At 41.3% G+C, this 23,916-nt stretch overlaps 1 pseudogene; it reads left to right on the top strand.

Moving 5' to 3' along the window:
• Nucleotides 1-22,932: 22,932 nt before the first annotated feature.
• On the top strand, nucleotides 22,933-23,643 carry LOC145819404 (protein FAR1-RELATED SEQUENCE 5 pseudogene; annotated as a pseudogene).
• Nucleotides 23,644-23,916: the final 273 nt, after the last annotated feature.

Genomic DNA, 23,916 nt, shown 5'->3' with positions numbered 1-23,916 from the left:
CGTCCGTGCTTACGGCCGATCCCAATAGTCTGCCCCGTCTGAGGGTCCTGCACCAAACAATGAGTAGCAGAAAAGGTGACAGTTAGACCAAGTTCTCATAATTGACCAATAGAGATAAGGTTTAATGTGAGAGCAGGGATATGATAAACTTGAGGTAAAGATAAAGAAGATGTGGAAACAGTACCAATATGACGGACAGTCATGAGAGAACCATCAGCAGTTTGAATTGAGGGAATATGAGGATATGAGGAGATGGAAGAAAATATAGTTGAACTGGAGGTCATATGATTACAACAGGCAGAGTCAAAATACCAAGAAGAGTTACCTGGAATTACAGACAAAGCAGTTTGAGGAGGTGTACCAGAAGGGGATAGAAGGTGTTTGAACATGGCATTGACATCCGTTGGAGAAAAGAGAGGGGTAGACGGAGCAAGAGACTCAGAGAACCCCTCAGCGGCAGCAGCAGTAGTGTGATGAGACTGATTCCCGGAACGATGAAAGCTCCCCCGAGGAGAACCACCGCGAGAAGAGTGGCTGTTGGAGGATGAGCGGGATGAGGACGAGCGGGATGGATTGCGAAAACAATCCTATTGCAGATGACTAGGACTAAGTTTGTTGCAGTATCAGCAGGTTTTGACGGGGCAATTGACCAGGAGATGTGTTGAAGAAAGGCCTCGATTCTGACAGTAGAGGCAGGCAGTGGTCCGTTGGGTGAATGATGGCCGGTACGAAGGAGTGGCAAGAACAGAGTCAACGTGATGAGTTTGGAGAGTACCAAGACGAGTCTCCTCTGATAGTAACTCAGAAATAGCTTGTTCCAGAGTGGGCAAGGGATGGCGATGAAGAAGAGAGGCACGTACGGGCTCAAAAGATGAAGTGAGAGCCATGAGAAAGTGCACCAACCTTTGCTGATTACGATAAGCAGTAAATAAAATAGCATCTTCTCGGTGAGGCCAAGTCGGTTCGGAAAGAGCAAGCTGGTCCCAAACGGAGTACATTTGAGAAAGGAAGTCATTGATGGACTGACTAGATTCTTGGCGCATCCGTTGAAGTTGGCTCTGAAGTTGATATTGATGAGCAAGACCAGTAGTCTGGTATCGTTCTTTCAAAAAATCCCAGATGTCTTTTGCAGGAGTAGTGACAGAGTCAAGCTGAAAGCGACCAAACTGAAGACTGATAGTGGTAACAGAAGTATTTCGAAACCAGGTAATGATTTGGTAATTCTTACTGTCCCATTCCTGAAGGCGATCTTCATATGTAGGAGTAGCAGGAGAAGCAGTGGTTTCAGTAGTGTCTTTCACCGGTTGGGTCATGTCCTCGGTGATAATTCGCCAGAGCTTCTTTCCTTTGAGGAAGGAAGACATGGCTTGGGCCCATAGAACATAGTTGGAACCATTCAAAATAACGGAAATGGGATGGGAGGCATCATGACGATCCATAATAATAGTTGAGTAGGGCTAAATTGATAGGAATAGTCCTGTAGGAGCAAAATTAGGTAAAACAGAGTGTACCAGTGAGTCCGGAAGGTCGAAAATAGCTAGGAAAGGTGGGTTGTGTAGAGCTGATGTCAGCAGGATGGAAAATGATGTCAGCGGCGCACGTTAGCAGAGAGGGCGTGCGGCGCACGATAGCAGAGAGGGCGTGCGGCGTATAGTAGCAGAACGGCGCACGCGGGTGCACAATAGCGGAACGGCGCACGCGCGGCTCACGGTAGACGAATGGCGCACGCGGGTGCACGGTAGCAGGCGCGGCGCACGAAAGGGCAGAGTGGAAGGCGTGTGAACGCACGTGTGAGCGTGGCAACGGAAGCAGAGACGCGCCGAGCAAAGGAGCGGCGCGTGAGGGCGCGTGAGGGCGTTTCTGGTGACGGGTTTGGTGCCGTTGGAATCGTAAGGAGATTCCAAGTTGTTTGGTGTAGTACCACTGTGTACGGGACTAAGAACCAAAATTGAAGAATGCCATAATTGTATTACTGTGCTCTGATACCATGAAAAAGAGAGACTGAAATGAAAGAGAGGAGAAGGACTGAAATGAAAGAGATGTATATTCAGTGTCTGTTGTTGTATGTTGTAATTACAAGAGACTGAGCTCTCTCTCTTTATAGAGAGGAGAAGGCGACAATGGAGCACCGAAAGCGTAATGCAATACATTAAAACAATATATAACTACTGCTAAAGCTGAAGGTGTGTGCTAGTGCTAGTGGGTGTGTTTGGCCTTTACAGCTATAAGTGTGATCCTTTACATCCTTTACAGCTATAAGTGTGATGTATATTGTATATTATATGTTAACAACTTGGATGGATTTCTTGAAAAGTTCTGTGTAAGATCTTTTTTTTTATATATAATTTTTATAATAATAATCTCTTTTAATTGTTGATAGTTTTCTTGACAAACTGATTGATTTTGAAGGAAGTATGTTATATATCAGGAAAATTTTGTGTTCACTGTTCAGGAAACCCATATGAGTTAGTACATTCCTGATTTATTTTTTTTTTAATTTTGATTTTTTATTGTGACTGCAAATTCAATTAAAGATGGCAGATTCTTGATGTGTTGTTTCATATGAAGATTGCTTTGAGTTTAAAGGTTTTTGCAATATCCCCACATGCTTATTTTTTTAAAAATGTTTAGATTTAAGTTCAATGATTGAGCTTCTTTGAAATTACTAAGGTTTCAAACTTGACTGCCTTTCAGAATCATATCATAATAGGAGCATCGCGTACAACGCACCTTTCACTCTTGGTAACCCTTACAACTATTTGGGCGTCAATGAATCAGAATATGAATATGAAGTCATACTGGGGATCGCACGAGTTTAGGCGGATTTTGAGGCACATAAGGGAGTTTGCGTGTCTCATAGGTAATTTATCTATTTACATGCAACAATTTGATCGGTGTTTTGGTTTAATTTTAGCCTGTTATATTGCACAAGCAGAGAAGATGATGACAGTTCACTGCAACACTATGTTTTAGAAATTTTTAAGCACTAAAATTAAAGATATCATTGTTTAATTTGAAGAGATTAAAAAGAAGTAACACTGATAGCAGTATCCTGGGTGTGTTTGATTAGACAGACTGGATAAGAGGGGATTAGAATCCATCGTTCTTGAATCTTGAGACTGTGAATCTTCTGGCCTATTTGATTGGATTGGATATGTATCCCGTGTTTGTTTTCTTATGTGATTACATGTCTGGAAATGACTATTTTTAATAAATTCAATGTTTGGTTAGACGAACTGAATAACAATAAATGTTCAAAAGACTATTTTACCCTTGTAATTTATAATTTATATTTTTATTTAATATATAATTTTAAATCTGTAATCTATAATTTATAATTTATAATTTAACAACACTAACAAATTTTAATTTATAAGGCCATAATTTATAATTTATTATTTTTAATTAAATTTAATTTAAATTTACATTTTTATTTAATATATAATTTTAAATTAACAACACTAAAAAATAATTTTATTTAATATATAAATTTAATTTTTAAACAACACTAAAAAAATTTAATTTATAAGGCCATAATTTTTAATTTGTTATTTTTAATTAAATTTAATTTATAATTTATAATTTATAATTTATATTTTTTATTTAATACATAATTTTAAATTAACAACACTAAAAAAATAATTTATAAATGTTCAAAAGACTATTTTATCATTTTTCAATTGTTTACTAATTAATTGCATGAGAGTAAAATAGACATTTCACATATTAGTCTCATGGGATACCAATCCCATGGAAATAATCCCACCTTTCCCTAGGATTGTTTAGTCTCACATATAGGAGATAAGGAGTCCGGCCGGACTCCATATCTGATAAACTAAAAATAAACAAACACCGGATATAAATCCCTTCCTAATCCCCAAATCAAACGCATCCTATCTCTCTTGGCCAGTCTATGGTCCATGAAATTCTTAACCACTAAAATTAAAGATGTAATTGCTTAATTTCAAGATATTAAAAAGAAGAAACACTGATAGCATTACCCTATCTCTCTTGCGTAGTCAACGGTTCATCCATTTACCTAGAAAACCCATCCAGTGCAGTAGCTTCAAAAAAAAAACAAAAAAAAACAAAAAAAAAATAGTAAATATAAATTCAATTTGTATAGCATTACCCTGTTTAAATACTTATTTAAAGAAGCCCTTGTTTCTTTTTTCTTATTTTCTTCTTTTTGCTTGCAGTCGATGTGTTTGTAACCTAGGAAGCACGGATACGGATACGGATACGAGATACGGATATGATACGATACGGATACGATACGATACAGATACGGCGATACGACAAAATTTGAAAAATTAGGATACGGGTACGGCGGGGATACGTTCATAAAAAATATTATTTTAACAATTTTTAGTAATGCAATATGCATAAAAATAAAACCTAAAGCAAAAGATAACTTGATAAAGAAGAAAAATTCCTATAAAACTAAGAGTTTTCAAGGTCAATAGCTTCAACTTGTTCCCCTTCATCAGTGAATATCACAGACCTTAGCTAAAGCCAAAAAACCATTCTTAAATAAAAATTTCAGCAAATATACTTTTTTAAGTCATCAATGATAGCCTAGGAAGCACGGATACGGATATGGTGATATGGGGATGTGGATATGGCGATATGTCAAAATTTGAAAAAGTATGATACAAGTACAGCGGGGATACATTCGTAAAAAAAAGAAAATTATAATTTTAATAATATAATATGCATGAAAATAAAACTTATAAATTAATAAATAAAAAGAGGGATTCCTATTAACCTAAAAGTGCTCAAACATTCATAAAACATCCAAAACTAAAAGTAAAAACAAAAGCAAATGCAAAAGCAAATGCAAATTAAACATCATCATTACATGTCAACACCAAAAAAAGAATGAGAGCAGAGAGAAGAAACGTCATTACATGCCAACACCAAAAAAAGAATGAGAGCAGAGAGAAGAAACGTGAGAGAGTGAGAAAGTGAGAGAGAAGTGAGAGAGACATCAAGGATACATCAATTTAACAAATTCTATTACTTTAACTCTCACTATATTCCTCTTATCAAAGAACTAAACAAAATATTATAAGTAATATGTAACTTTGAGTATCCGATACTTCAAAATTAAGTATCCGATACTTCAAAATTAATAAAAAATTAATTAAGAAGTATCCGATACTTTTAAGAAGTATTCGATACGTATCCGCGAGTATCCGAGGAGTATCGGTATCTGATAAGTATCCGATACGGATACGTCACCCTTTTTGAAATATCCGTGCTTCATAGTTTGTAACCGATGCATCAACTTTTACATTCTCATCAGGACCTGAAGATCTTGTCCTTACAATAGAGGTAAGAAAATCTTCAAAGTTGATCAGTCTGTCCTCCACTTTCTGTACTGCTTTTTTAGGAATGACTTTCATTACATGTTGGATAATTATACATAATTGTCATACAAAATGAAGTGGCATGTTCATGTTCTGACAGAATAGTTTTTAACTCGGATGTTAAAATGTTTTTTTCTTTCCTCTCCTTTCCTTGCAGGACGACGGGTGCATTGTGTGGGGTATTGAATGGTATAGAACTGCTCGCTTGCGAATGACATTGTTCAGCATGGATTCATTCATGGAAGCCTCAGAACACTCTACCTTTGTCTGGATGTTCCACTGCCCTTCTTGGTCTGACATTCCGGAATGCCCTGTCATGCTGAATTGCCCGATTGGACATCTTGGTAACATCAAGTATTATTTCGACGAGAAACATCACCGTAGATTCCCAGAATGCTAGTTGTTTCAAACACATGACACACCACCACCCTCCCCTGTTCAATTGCCCTGTTTTCTAATTCAATCCTTGACGTATGAAATGATTAGTAGTTGCATATTCTTTTGTATGTACAACTAACTCTAGATAACCAAATACAACAGGAATGATGATGAATATTGAAATTTTTGAAATTGATATAGAAGAATATATGATGACTGTGTTTTAGGACATTCAGTTCTGAAGCATCTCGGAGTCTTTGTTGTTGTGTCATGTCTTCATGAAGTATCTCCAATTTGAATTTAAGCAACAACTCTCTTTCACTCTCTTATTACTCCAAACAAACTCATACTAAAGTGAGTTTTACTCAATTTTTTACAGAAACTTCTTTGTTTACTAAAATTTCTAAAGGTTATTTAGTGTGGGGACATGTCAGTTTTTAAATTCATCACTACGGGACTCACCAAGCTTTTACTCAAATTTAGTGCCTATTTGACAACTTAATTTTTTTAATGTGTTTGTGATTGGATATTGAAAAATATAAGTGACTGATATTTTGACTTTTTTGTGATTTTTTTAATTTTTTTAGCCAAAAAATTGATTGTCAAATGGGGCTTGTACTTAAACTTAAATTTGACTATTTCAATATGTTATGTCAAATGAAACTTTTAAAATGTTTACTTTAAGGCCATGTTTGTTTGAGCGGACTGGATTAGCATTCCCATGACTAATAGTCCTAGGACTACGAATCCGTTGGATTATGTATCCTATCTTAGCTAATACTCAAGTTTAAAATAATTAGTCCGTACTTCAATTGTTTAACCAAATATCGGATTAATAATTTTATTGAACTATTAGTCCAATCTCAAACTCATGTCCACCCAAACAAACATGGCCTAAAAGTATATGAAGGATAAGGAATAGTCTTATTTATGGCTTTACACTGATATTACAGGATATGATTGGATATTGACTTTCCATTGGTGCATTATGTCTACAATAATGCTATGAACGCAGAAAAAAGAGTGGACATAAATTGAAATAAAATATTTTCTTATAATTTGAATTTGGATCATCCATTTTAATTTTTTCGTGAATTTTTTTAGTATTTTGTTTGAGTGTTTATAACTTTTCTATCATCCCAAGTTTTTCAGCTCAATTAATAATATAGAGAATATTAAGCTGTATTGTTTTGTAAATTGCTCTGTTTGGGTGCTAGGGAAACATCATTTTGTGATTTTAAAGAGATCACTAGATATACAGGTTTGTTTAATACAACTTATTATAAGTTAAAAGTTATAATCATGTACGGGGAGGAAATAATTCTCCTCGTATAATCCTGTTGACCAAGTCCACGCTCCTCCGTACGACGTCGCTTTGTCACCTGAAAACACAAACGTGAGCTAGCCGGCGGGTGTGTGCCGGAAACCTCTCCGATGCCTAAGTCAGAAAACTTGACAAAAAGCTCTAAGTTCTCAGAAAGATTGTGTTCAATTACCTCCTCCAAGGTGGTGCTTGTGAGCTTTTATAAGTTTCATATGGCACAATCCTAGTAGGACTTGTATTTCTCCATGCAGAGTCCTCCTAGGATTCATTCTCCTAAGGATAATGCTTATCCTTTTACACCCTTCCCCACTGCTTAAACCAAGTGGGATGGTTTTCTCTATGGCCGAACTTCCATTTGACCTAAGTAAAATTGGCTATACCGAGCCACAGAGGGCCGAACTATCCTTAGCTCGGTCTTCCCCCCTAACTCCTTACTTCGGCTGTTCTGTTCACCCTTGACGTACTTAGATCAAACTTCCAAGTAACAAGTTCTGACCGTCTTAACCATTGTAAGTCATGACCGGACTAATTCTGAGACCGGCCAAACCGTAAGTTGCCTAAAGACCGGAGTAGTTTTACTCTTCCTTGGGCCGAAGTAGATATTTCTTCTTGAGCCGGAGTAATTTCACCTCCTTGAGCTGAAGTAACTTTATCTTAACAAGGCCGGAGTAACTTTGCCCTTCTGGGCCGGAGTACCTATTGCGGTCTTCTTATTTAGTCCTTCGCGTTTTGGGCCTCAATGCCCAACTCGCGGCTCGGCCCAATTTTCCCCAAAAATTACCCTCTCAATTGCCCCTTAATTCCATCTGTGCAACATGATTGGGATTACCTGCCTTCTGGCCGAGCTAGAGTTTGTTACGCTTTTCCAGCCGAGCTAAAAATCCTTTAGCCTTTCCAGCCGAGCTAAGTTTACCTCGGGTATCACTACATCCGGTCAAAACGTCTCTTCAATCACAGCGACTGTAACGCTTCCCATTCTAGTGACACGTGGCAAACTCTGATAAGCCATGGCCAGCTGTCACGCCGCCCTACAAAAATTTCGTACAGTTCCCGCCCCTTTTTGCCGCTTCTTTCTCTCTCCTTTTTCACAAAAGAACCATTCTACCTTTGGATCATTCACTTACATTCTTCAAATTCTTCGTCTTCTCTCTGTGTGCTCTAACTGTTCTTCCATTGTTCTCGAAGAAGCTGTGGTTTTGCTACCATTCTTCCTTCTTTGCCTTTGTTTCCCCCTGGTAAGTTCTGAGAAAACTTGTTGTTGTTTTTTGCTTTCTTCATTTCTGTTTTCTCTTATCTGGGTGAAGCATGCTTGTGTATTTCTTGTTTTTGCTTCTGTACTTTCATGAAAAAATCATAGAACTTGTACGTGTATGAACTGTCATGTAGAGAAACCAATCTTGGATCCAAAATCACATAGTAACCGAACTAGGATGCTGTTTGTGTTATGTATATAGATTTAGGAAATGACCGGACTAGAACTTGTAGGAATGTCAGTAGTTTCTTCTGACCCACTCTAGCCAAGATAAGTTCACCGAACAAGCTTGCACTTACCGAACTAGGTACTTCGGTCTCCAACCGAGCTAAGACCTTGGGGCCAAGCCGGCTTTCTTAGTTCTGAAACCGAACTCAGAAAGCCGCCCCTAGGGGCTCAGCCGGAGTAACTTTCCTCACACCGCAACCGATTTAGGCCTTGGGACTAAACCAGCTTTCTTAGTTTTTTAGACCGAACTCAGAAAGCTGCCCCTAGACGTTAAACCGGTCTAAACTGCTCAAAATCGAGCTAAGAAACCTTCTGATGAGCCGAGGTAGAACCAGCCCACTAAGCCGAAGTAGGATTTGTATATCTTGCTTATAATTTGTAGCGCGATCCAACGATCTGTGCTTAACCCCTTTGTTTTCTACTTTGCAGACTTAGGTTGCCCAGGCACTCCTGCGCGTGCTCAACCGAGCTACTGAGCCTAGTTTTTGTACCGAAATAATTTATTCATAAATTATACAACAAATGGGTAAGTATAGATATTTAGTCGAAACCCCTGGTGGCATGGCCGAATTTAGGCAAGATTACCAGATTCCTAATGATGTCCATCTGACGTTGGCCGAAAAAGATGCTATTCCCTGGAACAATGAAGGCTTCGTCCCCTTTACCCTTCAATCCATAATAGAAACCGGACTACGGTTTCCTGTCCAACCGCTAATCTGCGAATTTCTTAGACAGACTAGGTTATGCCCCACCCAACTATCCACCAATACATATCGTATTATAATGGGGATAGCTGCATTAAACCACCAAACCGGACTAAATCTTGGTCTGGCCGAGATCTTTCATCAATACTCTATTGGCTCAAAGAATGCTGGGTGGGTCTACTACCTTAGAATTCGCCGCCGTCGCGAGAAGATAATTAAGCACACTCCGGACAAAGATCTTAACGATGATGATTTCTTTTGGGTCTCTGGGAACTTTGAGGATTTTCAAGCTCAAATTCCTGGCCGACCTATAAATTGGAAAATGGGAGAGCCTGGTAATTTTAACTTCGGTCTTCTTCTTTGTATTTTATTTCGGTTTTTGTTAGTCTATTAGCCGAACTAACACTTGTCTTTTTTGCAGATTTCGCCCATCTCCATTCCTTGTATAGCTATCCCAACCTCGGAGTCTTGCGAGCCGCATTTCGGATTAAAGAAAGAGATTGGGCCAAGCTTCTAAATTTCAAACCGACCTACCGTTACAGCGGTCGACGGAAAGCAAAGGTAACCGATTTTCTTCTCGAGGAAGGCCCAGAACCGGACCCAACTTTGCCCGAGATAAGACTTGTCCCACTATCAGCTGAAGAAGAAATGGCAAAGAAAAGCAGAGTTAGGGCCCTCCTGACTGCAACAACCAGGGCCGAAGTAACACCAACTACTGAGGTGCAGCCTGCCGTCGTGGCCCTTCCTTCACAAAGGCCTTCTTCATCTCGCCCTTCAAAACGCGCCCGATCTATGCCAACCGAACAACAACTTGTTGATGAAGTCGAATCCGTCCCCCAAAGTCCTCATCCTGCCTCCCAACCAGAGCAAACTGACCGAGCTCGATCTCCGAAGTGGGCTCCGCCTTTGATCTTCAATGATCGAAACATCAAAGCCACTGACTCGGTCGTGGCTGAAAAAGACCACCAACTGGCCTTTAATCTGGCCAAAAGTGTGTGCCTCCCCAAGGACATGGAGCACCACTTGAAGCAACTGAACACCGAAATGAAATCAATTCGGTCTGCTTCCAAGTCCATGATCTTGGTAAGTAGCTCTGTCAGTTTTTTCCTGTCTAAATTTTTCCAACTTTTACTTCGGCTGAGATGAGATTTTTGTTTTGCCAGGCCTTGCAAAAGAACAATGTCACTTATAGGAAAGTCCAAGAACTCCGCAAAACCACAAGGCAGGCGATGGCGGAAGCCGAAGCAAAGTCGGCCGAACTACTACAAGCCGAAAAGAGAATGGCCGAGCTAGAAGCGGAGAACGGCCGAGCTAGAAGCGGAGAACGGCCGTCTTGCCGATCTAGTTAATTCGGCGGAAGCGGAGAAGTAGAAAGCTGCCATCGTTATGAAGGACAAGTATTTGCGGGAGTTGTTGAAGCTTGAGAAGAGAAAGGACGCTGAAATAAGCGAACTGAAAAAGAACATGGAGGCGGTCGACAAGGGGGGGTACAAGCGAGGCTTCAAGGAGGCAGAGGAGGCCTACGTCAAGCAATGCGATGCCGCCAAGGAGCTTTTCTTCAAGTGCGGCTGGAGGGCGGCTGTGGAGAAGCTCGGTCATGATCAACAGACCGAGGTCTTCAACCCTCCAGAGTACTTTATACCGAAGTCCCTTGCGGGGTATGCGGATGCCATGCAGCAGCAATTCCTTGATGGTTCAGATACTGACGAAGATTCTGCTTCTGAGGATACTCCGGTTGAAAACGTGGATCAGATAGATCGGCCGGAGTCCAGAGTGGAAGATCTGACTATTGAGCAGCCAAATGAAACTGTGGCTCCGGTCGATGCCACTATTGTGACTGAAGGAGTCCTGCCACCAGAGACCGGTCTTCCAGCTGTCACTGATGCTGCCTTTGATGCCGAGATTGAAGATCTTTTCGCTTGACTTTGTATTCTTTTTTTTTTCTTTGTAACCGAACTAAGCCCCCTTGTAATGACTTCTCTTGCAATGAAAATTTTACTTCTCTTATTCCGGTTATTGTGTGTATGCTTGCATTTGTAATGTCTTCTATTACTCCAAGTGTTATTTCGGTTTTTGGTTGGTTAAACTATACTTACCAGCCAACCACTCCTTAGCCGACATAATTACTTCGGCTGAGGAGTACTAAGTGTTGGTTTAATCCAGCCAACCACTCTTCAGCCTTACACTTACTTCGGCTGAAGAGTAACAAGAGTTGGTTTATTCCAGCCAACCACTCCTTAGTCATGCACTTACTTCGGCTAAGGAGTACAAAGTGTTGGTTTATTCCAGCCAACCACTCTTCAGCCATACACTTACTTCGGCTGAAGAGTAACAAGAGTTGGTTTATTCCAGCCAACCACTCTTCAGCCATACACTTACTTCGGCTGAAGAGTAACAAGAGTTGGTTTATTCCAGCCAACTACTCCTTAGTCATGCACTTACTTCGGCTAAGGAGTACAAAGTGTTGGTTTATTCCAGCCAACCACTCTTCAGCCATACACTTACTTCGGCTGAAGAGTAACAAGAGTTGGTTTATTCCAGCCAACCACTCTTTAGCCATACACTTACTTCGGCTGAAGAGTAACAAGAGTTGGTTTATTCCAGCCAACCACTTTTTAGCCATACACTTACTTCGGCTGAAGAGTAACAAGAGTTGGTTTTTTCCAGCCAACCTCTAAGTTAGTTTTTCTGGCTAACTTATAGTATTTGGTTATTCCGACCAAATGTCCTGCAGCCTGGATCCTTATCCTGGGCTTAGGAAGGGTGTTGGTTTAATCCAGCCAACCTCTAAATTAGTTTTTCCAGCTAACTTAGAATAACATGTTTGCAATATACTTAAGTCTTGAAAGCTAACTTTTACAAAGAGTAATTTGTGCCAAAAAGATTTTCTCATTTTATTGAAGGAAGAGAAAATTACATGTTTGAAAAAGAAAAGCTAAAAGTAAAATATCTTGAGATTGGCCGTATTCCATGGCCTAGGGATTGCCTTGCCATCCTTGTCTTCTAGGTGGTATGCCCCTTTGCCGGCTAACCCAACCACCTTATAAGGACCTTCCCAATTTGGGCCTAACTTGCCGTCTCCTGGGACCAAGGTGTTTCCCATTACTTTGCGCAGTACCCAATCGCCAATTTTGAATTGTCTTGGATGAACCTTTTTGCTGTATTTTCTGATTAACTCTCGTTGGTATGAGGCGATGTGGACTAATGCTCTTTCTCTTCTTTCTTCCGCAAGGTTGAGTTCTAGGGCTATGGCTTCTCCATTTAAGTCTGGATCAAAATTTTCGCTTCGAATTGTGGGGAGGCCAACTTCTAGTGGGATCACTGCCTCCATTCCATAGGCTAAGGAGAATGGTGTTTCTCCAGTTGATCGCCGAGGTGTGGTGCGGTAAGCCCATAAGACGTGAGGAAGTTCATCCGCCCACTTGCCTTTTGCTTTCTCTAGCCTTTTCTTTAGTCCATCCAAGACGACTTTATTTGATGCTTCAGCCTGCCCATTTGCTTGAGGATAAGCCGGTGTGGAATTGTAGAACTCTATCTTGTATTCTTCACAAAAGCTTCTGAAGATTCTGCCGTCGAACTGAGTTCCATTGTCTGAGATCAGTGCTTTTGGTATGCCAAACCGAGTGATAATATTTTGCCAAACAAACTTCTTCACATCTTTTTCTTTGATTGATGCCAATGCTTCTGCTTCCACCCACTTTGTGAAGTAGTCTGTTGCTGCGAGAAAGAATTTTCTGCCGCCGGGCGCTGTTGGAAGAGGTCCTACTATGTCCAAGCCCCACATTGCGAAAGGCCATGGGCTAGTTAAGGGTAGGAGTTCTCTTGCTGGTTGATGTATTTGGTGCGCGAATTTCTGGCATTTTTCACACTTCTTCACGTATTTCTCTGAGTCTGCTTGCATATATGGCCACCAATATCCTTGTGAAATAGCCCTGTAAGCGAGCGACCTTCCCCCTTGATGACTTCCACATACCCCTTCATGTATTTCGAACAGGAATGCTTCTACTTTGCTGGGATGAACGCACTTGAGGTAAGGCCCAGAGAACGACTTCTTATATAATGCCAAAGATGGAGATAGCCAGAACCGCTGCGACTTCGCCCTTATTCTGTTGGCTTCTTTTTTCTCTTCTGGTAGGATGCCGTCTTTTAGGAACAGGATGATGGGATCCATCCAAGAGGGCCCTAATTCTGCGCAATACACTTCTTCTGCTTCGGGGTCTTCTATGCTTGGTTTTGGTAAGAAGTCGACGAGCAATGGATGAGGGATCGATGTATCTGCCATTGAGGCAAGGCCTGCTAGCTCGTCCGCTCGGCTGTTTTCCTCCCTGCCAATTTGTTCTATCCTTACCACATCAAACTTCTTGATCTCCGTTCTGACTAGTTCTTGGTACTTGGTCATTCTGTCATCCTTTGCTTCGTATTCGCCAGAAATTTGGTTTACCACCAGCAGAGAGTCACTGTATACCATTAGTTCGGTTGCTTTCATGAAGTGTGCCGATTTGAGTCCCGCGAGAAGCGCCTCATACTCTGCTTCATTGTTGGATGCTGGGAAGCCAAGGTTGATTGCTTGCTCTATAACCAGGCCGTGTGGAGAGATGAGGACTATGCCAAGCCCTGCACCATGTCGGTTGGATGCTCCATCCACAAAGAGCTTCCACATCTCTCCAACGAATAGTTTCCAGCAGGTGGAAGGGTCAGACGATGTCGTGAGGTCAAGAATGGTGTTTTCTTCAAAGTCCAGGTTGGCTGTCTGCCCTTCGTCCTCTGTTTGAACTGCTGGTGAGCCTTTGTTTGGCTCCTCCTTGTTGTCCTTAGTATGGTCTGCCTTTGTGCTTGATGGACTACCTTCCACTAGGGGTTGCGCTATTCCGGCGTCAATTTTCGTCCCTAGTTCGGTTGGACTACCTTCCACTAGGGGTTGCGCTATTCCGGCGTCAACTTCCGTCCCTAGTTCGGTTGTGTCAGTCAGGTCGACTGGGCAGATATGATGACTTCCAGGAGTAAATTCTGCGACGAAGTCCGCCAAAGATTGGGCTTTTATTGCTGTCTTGGGTTGGAATTTGATGTCGAATTGTCCTAACTCCACCGCCCACTTCAAAATTCGCCCACTAAAGTTCGCCCTTTCAAACAGAGCTTTTAGTGGAAAGGCCGTGAGGACGACTATGGTGTGGGCATGAAAGTAGTGCGCCAATTTTCTGGATGCCATCATTAATGCTAATGCTAGTTTCTCCAATGGTAAGTACCTTGTTTCGGCTCCCAACAATGTCTTGCTGACATAAAAGATGGGCAAGTGTTGTATTCCTTCTGCACGAACCAACACTGCGCTGACTGCGTGTTGAGAGACTGCTAGGTACAAAAAGAGTTCTTCACCAGGTACTGGAGTAACAAGTAGTGGTGGGGAAGACATGTATTCCTTCAAGCTTTCCAGAGCTCGGTCGCATTCTTCATCCCACTCAAACTTGGCCTTTAAAGCTTGGAAGAACGGTCGTAGTCTGTCAGACGATCTGCTTATGAACCGGTTGAGTGCAGCCGCCATACCAGTGAGATGCTGCACTTCTTTGACTGAGTTTGGTCTCTCCAACTCCTGGATTGCTTTGATCTGAGAGGGGTCGGCTTCTATACCTCGGTTGGTCACCAGGAAGCCCAAGAATTTGCCAGATCCAACTCCGAATGCGCATTTGGACGCATTGAGGCGTAGCTTGTGTTTCTTCAGGATCTGGAACATCTCGCCTAGGTCTTTCAGATGGTCATTCTCATCCTTGCTTTTGACCACCATGTCGTCGATGTACGCTTCCATTGTTCTGCCTAACAATGGTTCAAACATCTTGGTGACCATCCTTTGGAATGTCGCCCCTGCGTTCTTTAGGCCAAAGGGCATGACCTTGTAGCAATATAACCCCCTTGGTGTTGTGAAGGATGTGACCTCCTGGTCTGGTTCATGCATGGCGATCTGGTGGTAGCCTCTGTATGCATCCAAAAAGCTAAGTCGGTTATGTCCTGCCGTTAAGTCCACCAGCTGATCTATCCTTGGTAGAGGGAAGCTATCTTTTGGGCACGCTTTGTTGACTGTTTTGTAGTCGACGCAGACACGCCATTTACCATTCTTTTTTGGCACTACGACGGTGTTGGAGATCCATTTTGGGTAGTGCACTTCCCTTATCGCTCCTGCCTCCAACAGGTTGCCTACCTCTTCTGCCACTATTTCGGCGTGGTGGAGTGCCGATCTGCGTGTGCGTTGAATGACTGGTCTGGCGGATGGGTGGACATTGAGTTGGTGACTGATGAAGTTTGGATCAATGCCTGGCATGTCGTAAGGCGTCCAGGCAAACACTTCGATATTAGAGGTCAAGAATTCCAAGACCTCTAATCTCTCAGCGCTGGACAATGATGAGCCAAGCAAGAAGAACTTATCCGGGTTCTTCTCATCTATTTTTACCTCCACCAAGTCTTCCACCGCTTTCTGATCAGCCTCTTTGCCGACGTCCGCGAATAGTTCATTACTCTCTGGTTCTTCCACCGAATGAACGTATCCTTTGGCAGCTCGGCTTCCATTTGCTGTGGCGAAGCACTGTTTTGACATGATCTGATCGCCATAGACTTCTTCAATTATACCGGCGTCATTGGGGAACCGCATTACCTGATGGTATGATGACGCTACCGAACGCATGGCATGCAGCCATGTTCTGCCCAGGATGATGTTGTAGGTGGAGGGGACCTTTAATACCCAGAACTCCACCTGTTTTGATACACTTCCTGCTCTGACTGGAAGGATTATTTTGCCGACAGGCCACTCTGGCATGGAGTTGAATCCAATCAGGGGAGAAACTGCAGGTGCCAAGTCTTTGTCTTGCAGCTTTAGTTGTTTGAATGTGTCGTAATACATGATCTCACATGAACTACCCTGGTCAATCAGAATCCGCTTGACGTCAAAATCCTTGACTCGGAGAGTGACGACCAGGGCATCATTATGGGGGCAGTAAATTCGTTCTAAGTCCTTATCTGAAAAGGTCATGACGTTTGTTGCCTCTGTCCTCCCCTTCTTGATGGCGGGTTGGGCACTTAATACTTCCCTAAAGTGCTCAGCCTTCTTGATCGAACCTCTAAGCTCGTATACGCGCTCAGGTTCAAAAACTCCATGAATTACATTGATAATGCCTTGTGGTGGTGCATCGTTTGGCATTCTGTTGGGTTGGTCATTATGATCTTAGGGGGCCGGTTGTGCTCCTCCTTCAATGTATTCGTCCAAGTGGCCTGCTGCCACCAATTCTTCCAAGTGCTGCCTCAGTGGTGTGCAATTCTCAGTTCGGTGTCCTTTTTCTTTGTGGAAGGTGCACCGAGATCTGTCGTCGTAATTCTTCTGAGCTTCCCCTAGCTTGGCTGGCCACTTGACGAATGGCTCGTCTTTTATTTCGCTCAGAATCCGATATATTGGTTTTTTGAACACCGTTGTTATGGCAATGCGGATTCTCAACCATCTTTTGTCTGGGTCTTCTCCGTTATCTCGTCTGCCACGCCCGTTTTTGTTCTGTCTATCTACTGTATTGACCTTTGCTGAGGTCTTCTTTTCTGGTACTATGGTAGCGCTAGATTTCGCCTTTGCACGTGCGCCATCCTCTTCTACCCTGATGTGCTGATGCACTCTCTCCATCAGGGCCTCCATGGTGAGGGGTGGCATCATGGTAATTGAATCCCTTAGTCGGTTCCCTACTGGTAGGCCTCTTTTATATTGCGCAATGGCTAGATTGGTGGGGCAGTCTCCAATCTGATTGAATGTCTCCCAGTAGCGACTGTTGTAAGATCTGAGGGTTTCTTTCTCACCCATGTCGATGGAGAGTAACTGGTCTATCTCCACCGGTGTTTTAGTATTTGTCCGAAACCTTGTTACGAACGCTTCTGCCAATTGGGCCCAGGAGGCTATGCTGCCCTCTGGGATCTTTTCGAACCAAGTCAAGCCTAAGTCGCCCAGACTTGATGGGAAGAGTATGCACATTAGGGCCTCGTTTCGCCTGTACACAGCCATGACTTGGCGAAAGTGGCTCAGGTGAGAATACAGATCCGTCTTCCCTTCATATGTATTGAACTTCGGTTGAAGGAAGCCTGATGGCAGGGGTGCGTTTTCGATCGCTGGGACAAACGGCGAGGTCTGTAGTCTTGCCAATGCCTTGTCCGTTGGTTCGTAGGCCGGTCGCGGTATTGGCATTCCAACCTCGACGCTTCCGTGCGTCCGAGGAGCTAACCGTTGTAAGGCCGAAACTCGGTGTGGATCCCTTGCCCTGGCATCTTCCTTGCATCGCGCTTTTTCTTCTAGCACGGTTCGTAAGTCGGATGACCTGGGTAACTCGGTTTGTCTGGATCTGGTTTGGTGTGAATGTGAAGGCCAATACGTGCTTCCTTCAGTGTATGATCTCGTCCTTTCAGACCTGGAGTGACGAGTCCTTGAAGATAAGGAGTGAGTGTCGCCTGTCCTGAGGCTTCTGCTCTCTCCTTGGGAGGGTGTAGTATTCCTACTACGACTCTCTGAGTGGCGAGGGGGCATCTTGTGCTTGCGCCCCTCTCCTGTTGCCACATCTTTGGTCTTCATCTGGCGTTTCAAGGCCTCCATGTCCGCCGCCATCCTCCGAATCAGTTCATCCTGTTCCTTTACGCGATCTTCCAGGGCTTGAGGATCAATCCTCCTCCTTTGCCTGTCGGGACTTTGAGAGTGACGAGGGCTGCCATTCCGCCTTCCCCTGCTCCTCCTGGAATTATGTTGTTGGGGCTCCAAGTCCGCCATGGGAGGGACAGCAGGTAATCCCTCACGCCTTGCGCCCCCTTCTGGAGTTAGTCCGTCGACGGCGGACTGCGGCAAGTCTTCAATGTGTGCCATTGAATGAGAAAATGAGAAGCTTAGTCAAGAGGTTTTTGTTCTTGTCTGTTCTTCCCACAGACGGCGCCAATTGTACGGGGAGGAAATAATTCTCCTCGTATAATCCTGTTGACCAAGTCCACGCTCCTCCGTACGACGTCGCTTTGTCACCTGAAAACACAAACGTGAGCTAGCCGGCGGGTGTGTGCCGGAAACCTCTCCGATGCCTAAGTCAGAAAACTTGACAAAAAGCTCTAAGTTCTCAGAAAGATTGTGTTCAATTACCTCCTCCAAGGTGGTGCTTGTGAGCTTTTATAAGTTTCATATGGCACAATCCTAGTAGGACTTGTATTTCTCCATGCAGAGTCCTCCTAGGATTCATTCTCCTAAGGATAATGCTTATCCTTTTACACCCTTCCCCACTGCTTAAACCAAGTGGGATGGTTTTCTCTATGGCCGAACTTCCATTTGACCGAAGTAAAATTGGCTATACCGAGCCACAGAGGGCCGAACTATCCTTAGCTCGGTCTTCCCCCCTAACTCCTTACTTCGGCTGTTCTGTTCACCCTTGACGTACTTAGATCAAACTTCCAAGTAACAAGTTCTGACCGTCTTAACCATTGTAAGTCATGACCGGACTAATTCTGAGACCGGCCAAACCGTAAGTTGCCTAAAGACCGGAGTAGTTTTACTCTTCCTTGGGCCGAAGTAGATATTTCTTCTTGAGCCGGAGTAATTTCACCTCCTTGAGCTGAAGTAACTTTATCTTAACAAGGCCGGAGTAACTTTGCCCTTCTGGGCCGGAGTACCTATTGCGGTCTTCTTATTTAGTCCTTCGCGTTTTGGGCCTCAATGCCCAACTCGCGGCTCGGCCCAATTTTCCCCAAAAATTACCCTCTCAAATCATATTCTGGCTTATAATTAGTTTTTTTAACTTATTTAGGTTAATTCTGGCTTATAATCTGTAAAATAAGTTATACGTAGTTCAGATATACTGCACTAAGTGTATTGAGAATTGTACACAACGGACACTCTTTCACTTTTGTCTAATGTTTTGGGCTGACAACAAGGCTATTAGAATGATGAATATTTAACAGTTTAATATATTTGTTTGTAAAAAAATAGGCAGTATATTTTTAAAATTATACTTACTACAAATGATGAAATTGAATAGATATAACTATCCTATTAATTTAATTTTTTCATAAATAATTTACACATTTATAGATTAAAAAGAAATGAGCAACCCCAATTATACTAATTGAAAAAGATATGTTAAAAAAATTTTAAAACGAAATTTAGTTATTTATTTTGCATAATAAAAAATTAAATTAAATTAATTTTAGCTAAAAAGAAATTATTTAAAAATTATAATTAATATTTAAATACTAAAAAACCTCACTTTTAAATTTTACCTTAGGTCTCTATAAATGTTAGATCACCTCTACTACCTATATCGCCACCATCACCATTAGCACAACTATTGTCAAATTGGGAAAGTCTATAGTACATTTTGTTTAAAAAATGTACGGGGCTAGGATTGAGCCACATCATTAAAAGTGACCTGCTAAACAGGTCACTTTTTATAATTATGAGTTAAAATCATATTTTTTCATAACTATAATCAAATTGATCATAACTTAGTTATAACCACATCTCATAACCAACACCATTTTGTTCATAACTAATATCACATATTTCATAATCATAATCACATATCTCATAATCAACACCACTTTAAACATAACAAATATCACACATCGCATAACCATTGATCACATATCTCATAACTACTACCCACATAAATCATAACCACATCTCATAACTAGTTCCTTTGACTCATAACTAACATCACATATCTCATAACCACTAGTCACATATTTCATAGCCAATACCTTTTTATCATAACCAATATCACATATCTCATAACCACTAATCACGTATCTTATAATTAACACCTTTTTACTCATAACCACACCACTTTGATCATAACCAACATCACATATCTCATAACTACTAGTTACATATCTAATAACCAACATCACATATCTCATAACCACTAGTTACATAACCAATATCTTATAACTCATAACCATTAATACATATAGCATAACCTCATCCTTTGACACCACTTTGCTCATAATCATTACCCACATATCTCATAACCACTAACACATATAGCATAACTAAACACCCTTTGACATCACTTTGCTCATAACAATTACCCACATATCTCATAACCACTAACACATATACCAACATATCTCATAACCACTAACACATATAGCATAACCAAATATCCTTTGACACCACTTTGCTCATAACCATTACCCACATATTTCATAACCAATAACACATATAGCATAATCAAACACCTTTTGACACCACTTTGCTTATAACCATTACCCACATATCTCATAACCACTAACACATATAGCATAACCAAACACTCTTTGACACCACTTTACTCATAACCATTACCCACATATCTCATAATCAACATCACATATATCATAACTACTAATCACATATCGCATAACCAAACACCCTTTGACTTGTAACTATACCATTCTGCTCATAACCAAAATCGCATATCTTATAATCACTAATCATATATCTCATTACCTTTACCCACATATGTTATAACCACATCTCATAACCAGCACCCTTTGTTTCATAATCAATATCACATATATCATAACCACTAATCATATATCTCATAACCACTACCCCTATATAGGGGTGTAAATTTGGCCCACGAGCTCGCGGCACACCCCAAGTCTACTCGTGTCCTAGGTAGGCCCAACTAGGCTCGAGGCTAAACCCAACCTAAGATATGTGTTCTAGAGCTCGGCCCGACCCTGGTGTGTTATGGAGTGTGACCCATCTCGTGAGCTCGTCCCGAAATTTTCTTCCCCATCTGGATCGACCCGACCCCAATGGTTCCCTACCCCCTTTATAAGTGCAATGGTAAAAAATTTAAATCAAAAAAATTTGAAAGAATCATATAACCGTTAATTCCACCAACAATCAATTTTTATTTTATTTTATATATATATATATATATATATATATAAATTAACTCTTCCCTCCCAAGTCCTATAAATACCACCCCTCTCACATTTTATTTCTCATAAACAAATCTGTCTCTCAAACTCTCATTCTCTCTAAACTCTCAACTCTCTCAATTAATTTTGAAGTGTCATCCCTAAGTGACAATTGCAATTGATCACTTATCTCTATTTTAGATTTATTTTTAGTCATGGTATCTTCATTAAAGATAATAGAAATAATAATATACAAACGATATACTTTTTAAAATATCTATATACACTTATAGACACACACACACATATATATATATATATAATTTAACTAAATTTTAATAAAAAATATGCTGATAAAAATTATCTATGACGTGATTTTATTTTGTTGCACTAAATAATTTTTCTCCTAAATTTTTTCCCCAACTTTTCTTCATTTTTTTCTCCACTCAATTTTCTTTCTCTTGATTTGTCCTAGTTGTGCCTGAGCTCTCTCTATTTCTTAATCAGACTTCTCTATTTCGCTGAATCATCGAACGACCATCGTTGATAGTTCTTCCTCACTGGATTCTTCTTCTCTATACTCTTGTGTCTCTGCAATAGATCCTTGAACTCGTCACTATTTTCTTTGTCTATTTCAACACTATTCATTTTGGTGACATTTCTTTATCTAGTAAATACATTTATCTCAAAACTCTGGCCCTTTCGCATTAATATGTCATACATATACAAACCTTTGGCCGTAGTTATGATTTTATCAATTTGTACATATGTTATAGAACTGTTGGGATATTTTTTTCAATTAAATTTTTGGAATATTTATCGATAAATCCCATCCAACAGACAGTTGCACCAATTGGTCCCAACGTTGCATCTATTGTTCTAATTAGTCCTATGGGCATTGCTTCCGACCCCCAGTGGGGGTGACCCCCAGTGGCACCCCCAATGACGTGGCAGCGTGTGGTTGGCTGAAATCCAAAAAAAAAAAACTATTTTTGCACCAATCAGGGACGACCCCCAGCACCCCCAGCTGGGGGTCTAAGTCATTTTCCTTAGTCCTATTAGTGGGGAAATATCTTCCCGTTTGATCCTATTTCTCTTATTTGGTAACATTTAGTGGTCAATTATACCCTTCCTTTCTATTAGGATGTTTTTGGTGGGATTAGTTGTGCATATTTGGCAAGTCAAAAATTGTAGTAGAAGATGTTTCCTCCATTACATTAAGGTTTTGTGATTGTTGTGACGGGGTGTGTGGGAGGTGCTTTGTGTGCCGGACTGACGGAGAATCGGAATTCCGCTGTCGACATTCTTGGAATTCTGAAGACATGGTTTGTTTTTGGTGATTGCGTGTTAGGATAGCTATGTTGCGTACATATGTCAGTTCAATTGTATGGTGTGCCACACCGAGGTCATTTGTCTGTGTTGGGCACATTCGTATTCAATGTTTTTATTGGGTTCATGTGTTTAAATCAGTGTGTGTGGTGCCACATTGGGGTCATTCATTTTAAATGGGTTGTTTCAGTTCAATGCAAAAAGTACAATAAGCCTTAGTGTACTTACCAATGTTGTGGCACCCAACAAACACCCTGAGCATGCCACGTGGCGAGCCATACTCCAAACCTCTAACACACGGGTTGTGGCAGGTGACCAACACCTATTCCAAAAACATAATACAACACCAAATAACACGGACACACGCGTAATCAACAATCTGGGTCTTTTGCGAATGTGGGCTTTATTCACAAGGATTTGCACAATTATATTCAAGCCGAGCGCAAAATAGAAATGAAGGATGGTGACGCGGAGTGTGCTTTGGCTTACTTATGTGCAAAAGCTGATGCTAACCCTTACTTCTTTTACAAGTATGACAAGGATCAAGAGAACCGGCTTGGCAAATTGTTTTGGGCAGATTCAAGGTCTCGCCTAGACTATGCTGCATTTGGTGACGTGTTGGTCTTTGATACGACTTATAAAACGAATGCATATAACAAACCTTTTGTTATTTTCGTCGGCGTCAATAACCATTTTGAAACCACCATATTTGCATGCAACTTGCTTGTTAATGAGACAATTGCAACATACACATGGGTTTTGCAGAAGTTGTTAGAAACCATGGATAACAAAAGACCGGTGTCAGTGTTGATAGATGGGGATATGGCCATGCGTGAGGCAATACAAAAAGTCTTTCCAAATGCCAAGCATCGTCTATGTAATTGGCATATGCACAGAAATGCCAAGCGAAATGTTCGAGTCGATGGATTTGAAGGACATTTCAAGCATCTCATGGATCTTGATGCGAATGAGGTTGTATTTGAGGAAGCTTGGAGTAAGATGGTCAGAAAATATGGCCTTCAAAATAACAAGTGGGTATCAGACACCTACAACAACAAAGGCATGTGGGCTCAGTCATATTTGCGTGGTCATTTTTTTGCTGGAATGAAGAGCAGTCAGCGTTGTGAGGGTATGCATGCTTTTTTCAATGAGTGCCTCAAATGAAAACTGAAACTATTCGAATTTGTTAGATGTTTTGACATGGCCCTTTATCGATTACGGAACAAAGAAGCGGATGCCGAGGCAAAAACTGACAACAGTGATCCTTGTCTTACCACAACACTTCAGCCTCTAGAGAAACATGCAGCAGCCATCTTTACCAGATGTTTGTTCTTAATGTTCCGTAATGAAAAAATTGAGGAAGCATTGTTGATTTTTGATGGAAGGAAAGAGGAGTTCGATCATCGCATATACAAATTTTCAAAGTACACTGAATTT

The sequence above is a fragment of the Camellia sinensis genome, chromosome 2, assembly GCF_055761805.1.
Source record: "Camellia sinensis isolate YWXY chromosome 2, ASM5576180v1, whole genome shotgun sequence".
Taxonomy (NCBI): Eukaryota; Viridiplantae; Streptophyta; class Magnoliopsida; order Ericales; family Theaceae; genus Camellia; species Camellia sinensis.
This window is presented reverse-complemented; position numbering and strand designations above follow the sequence as displayed.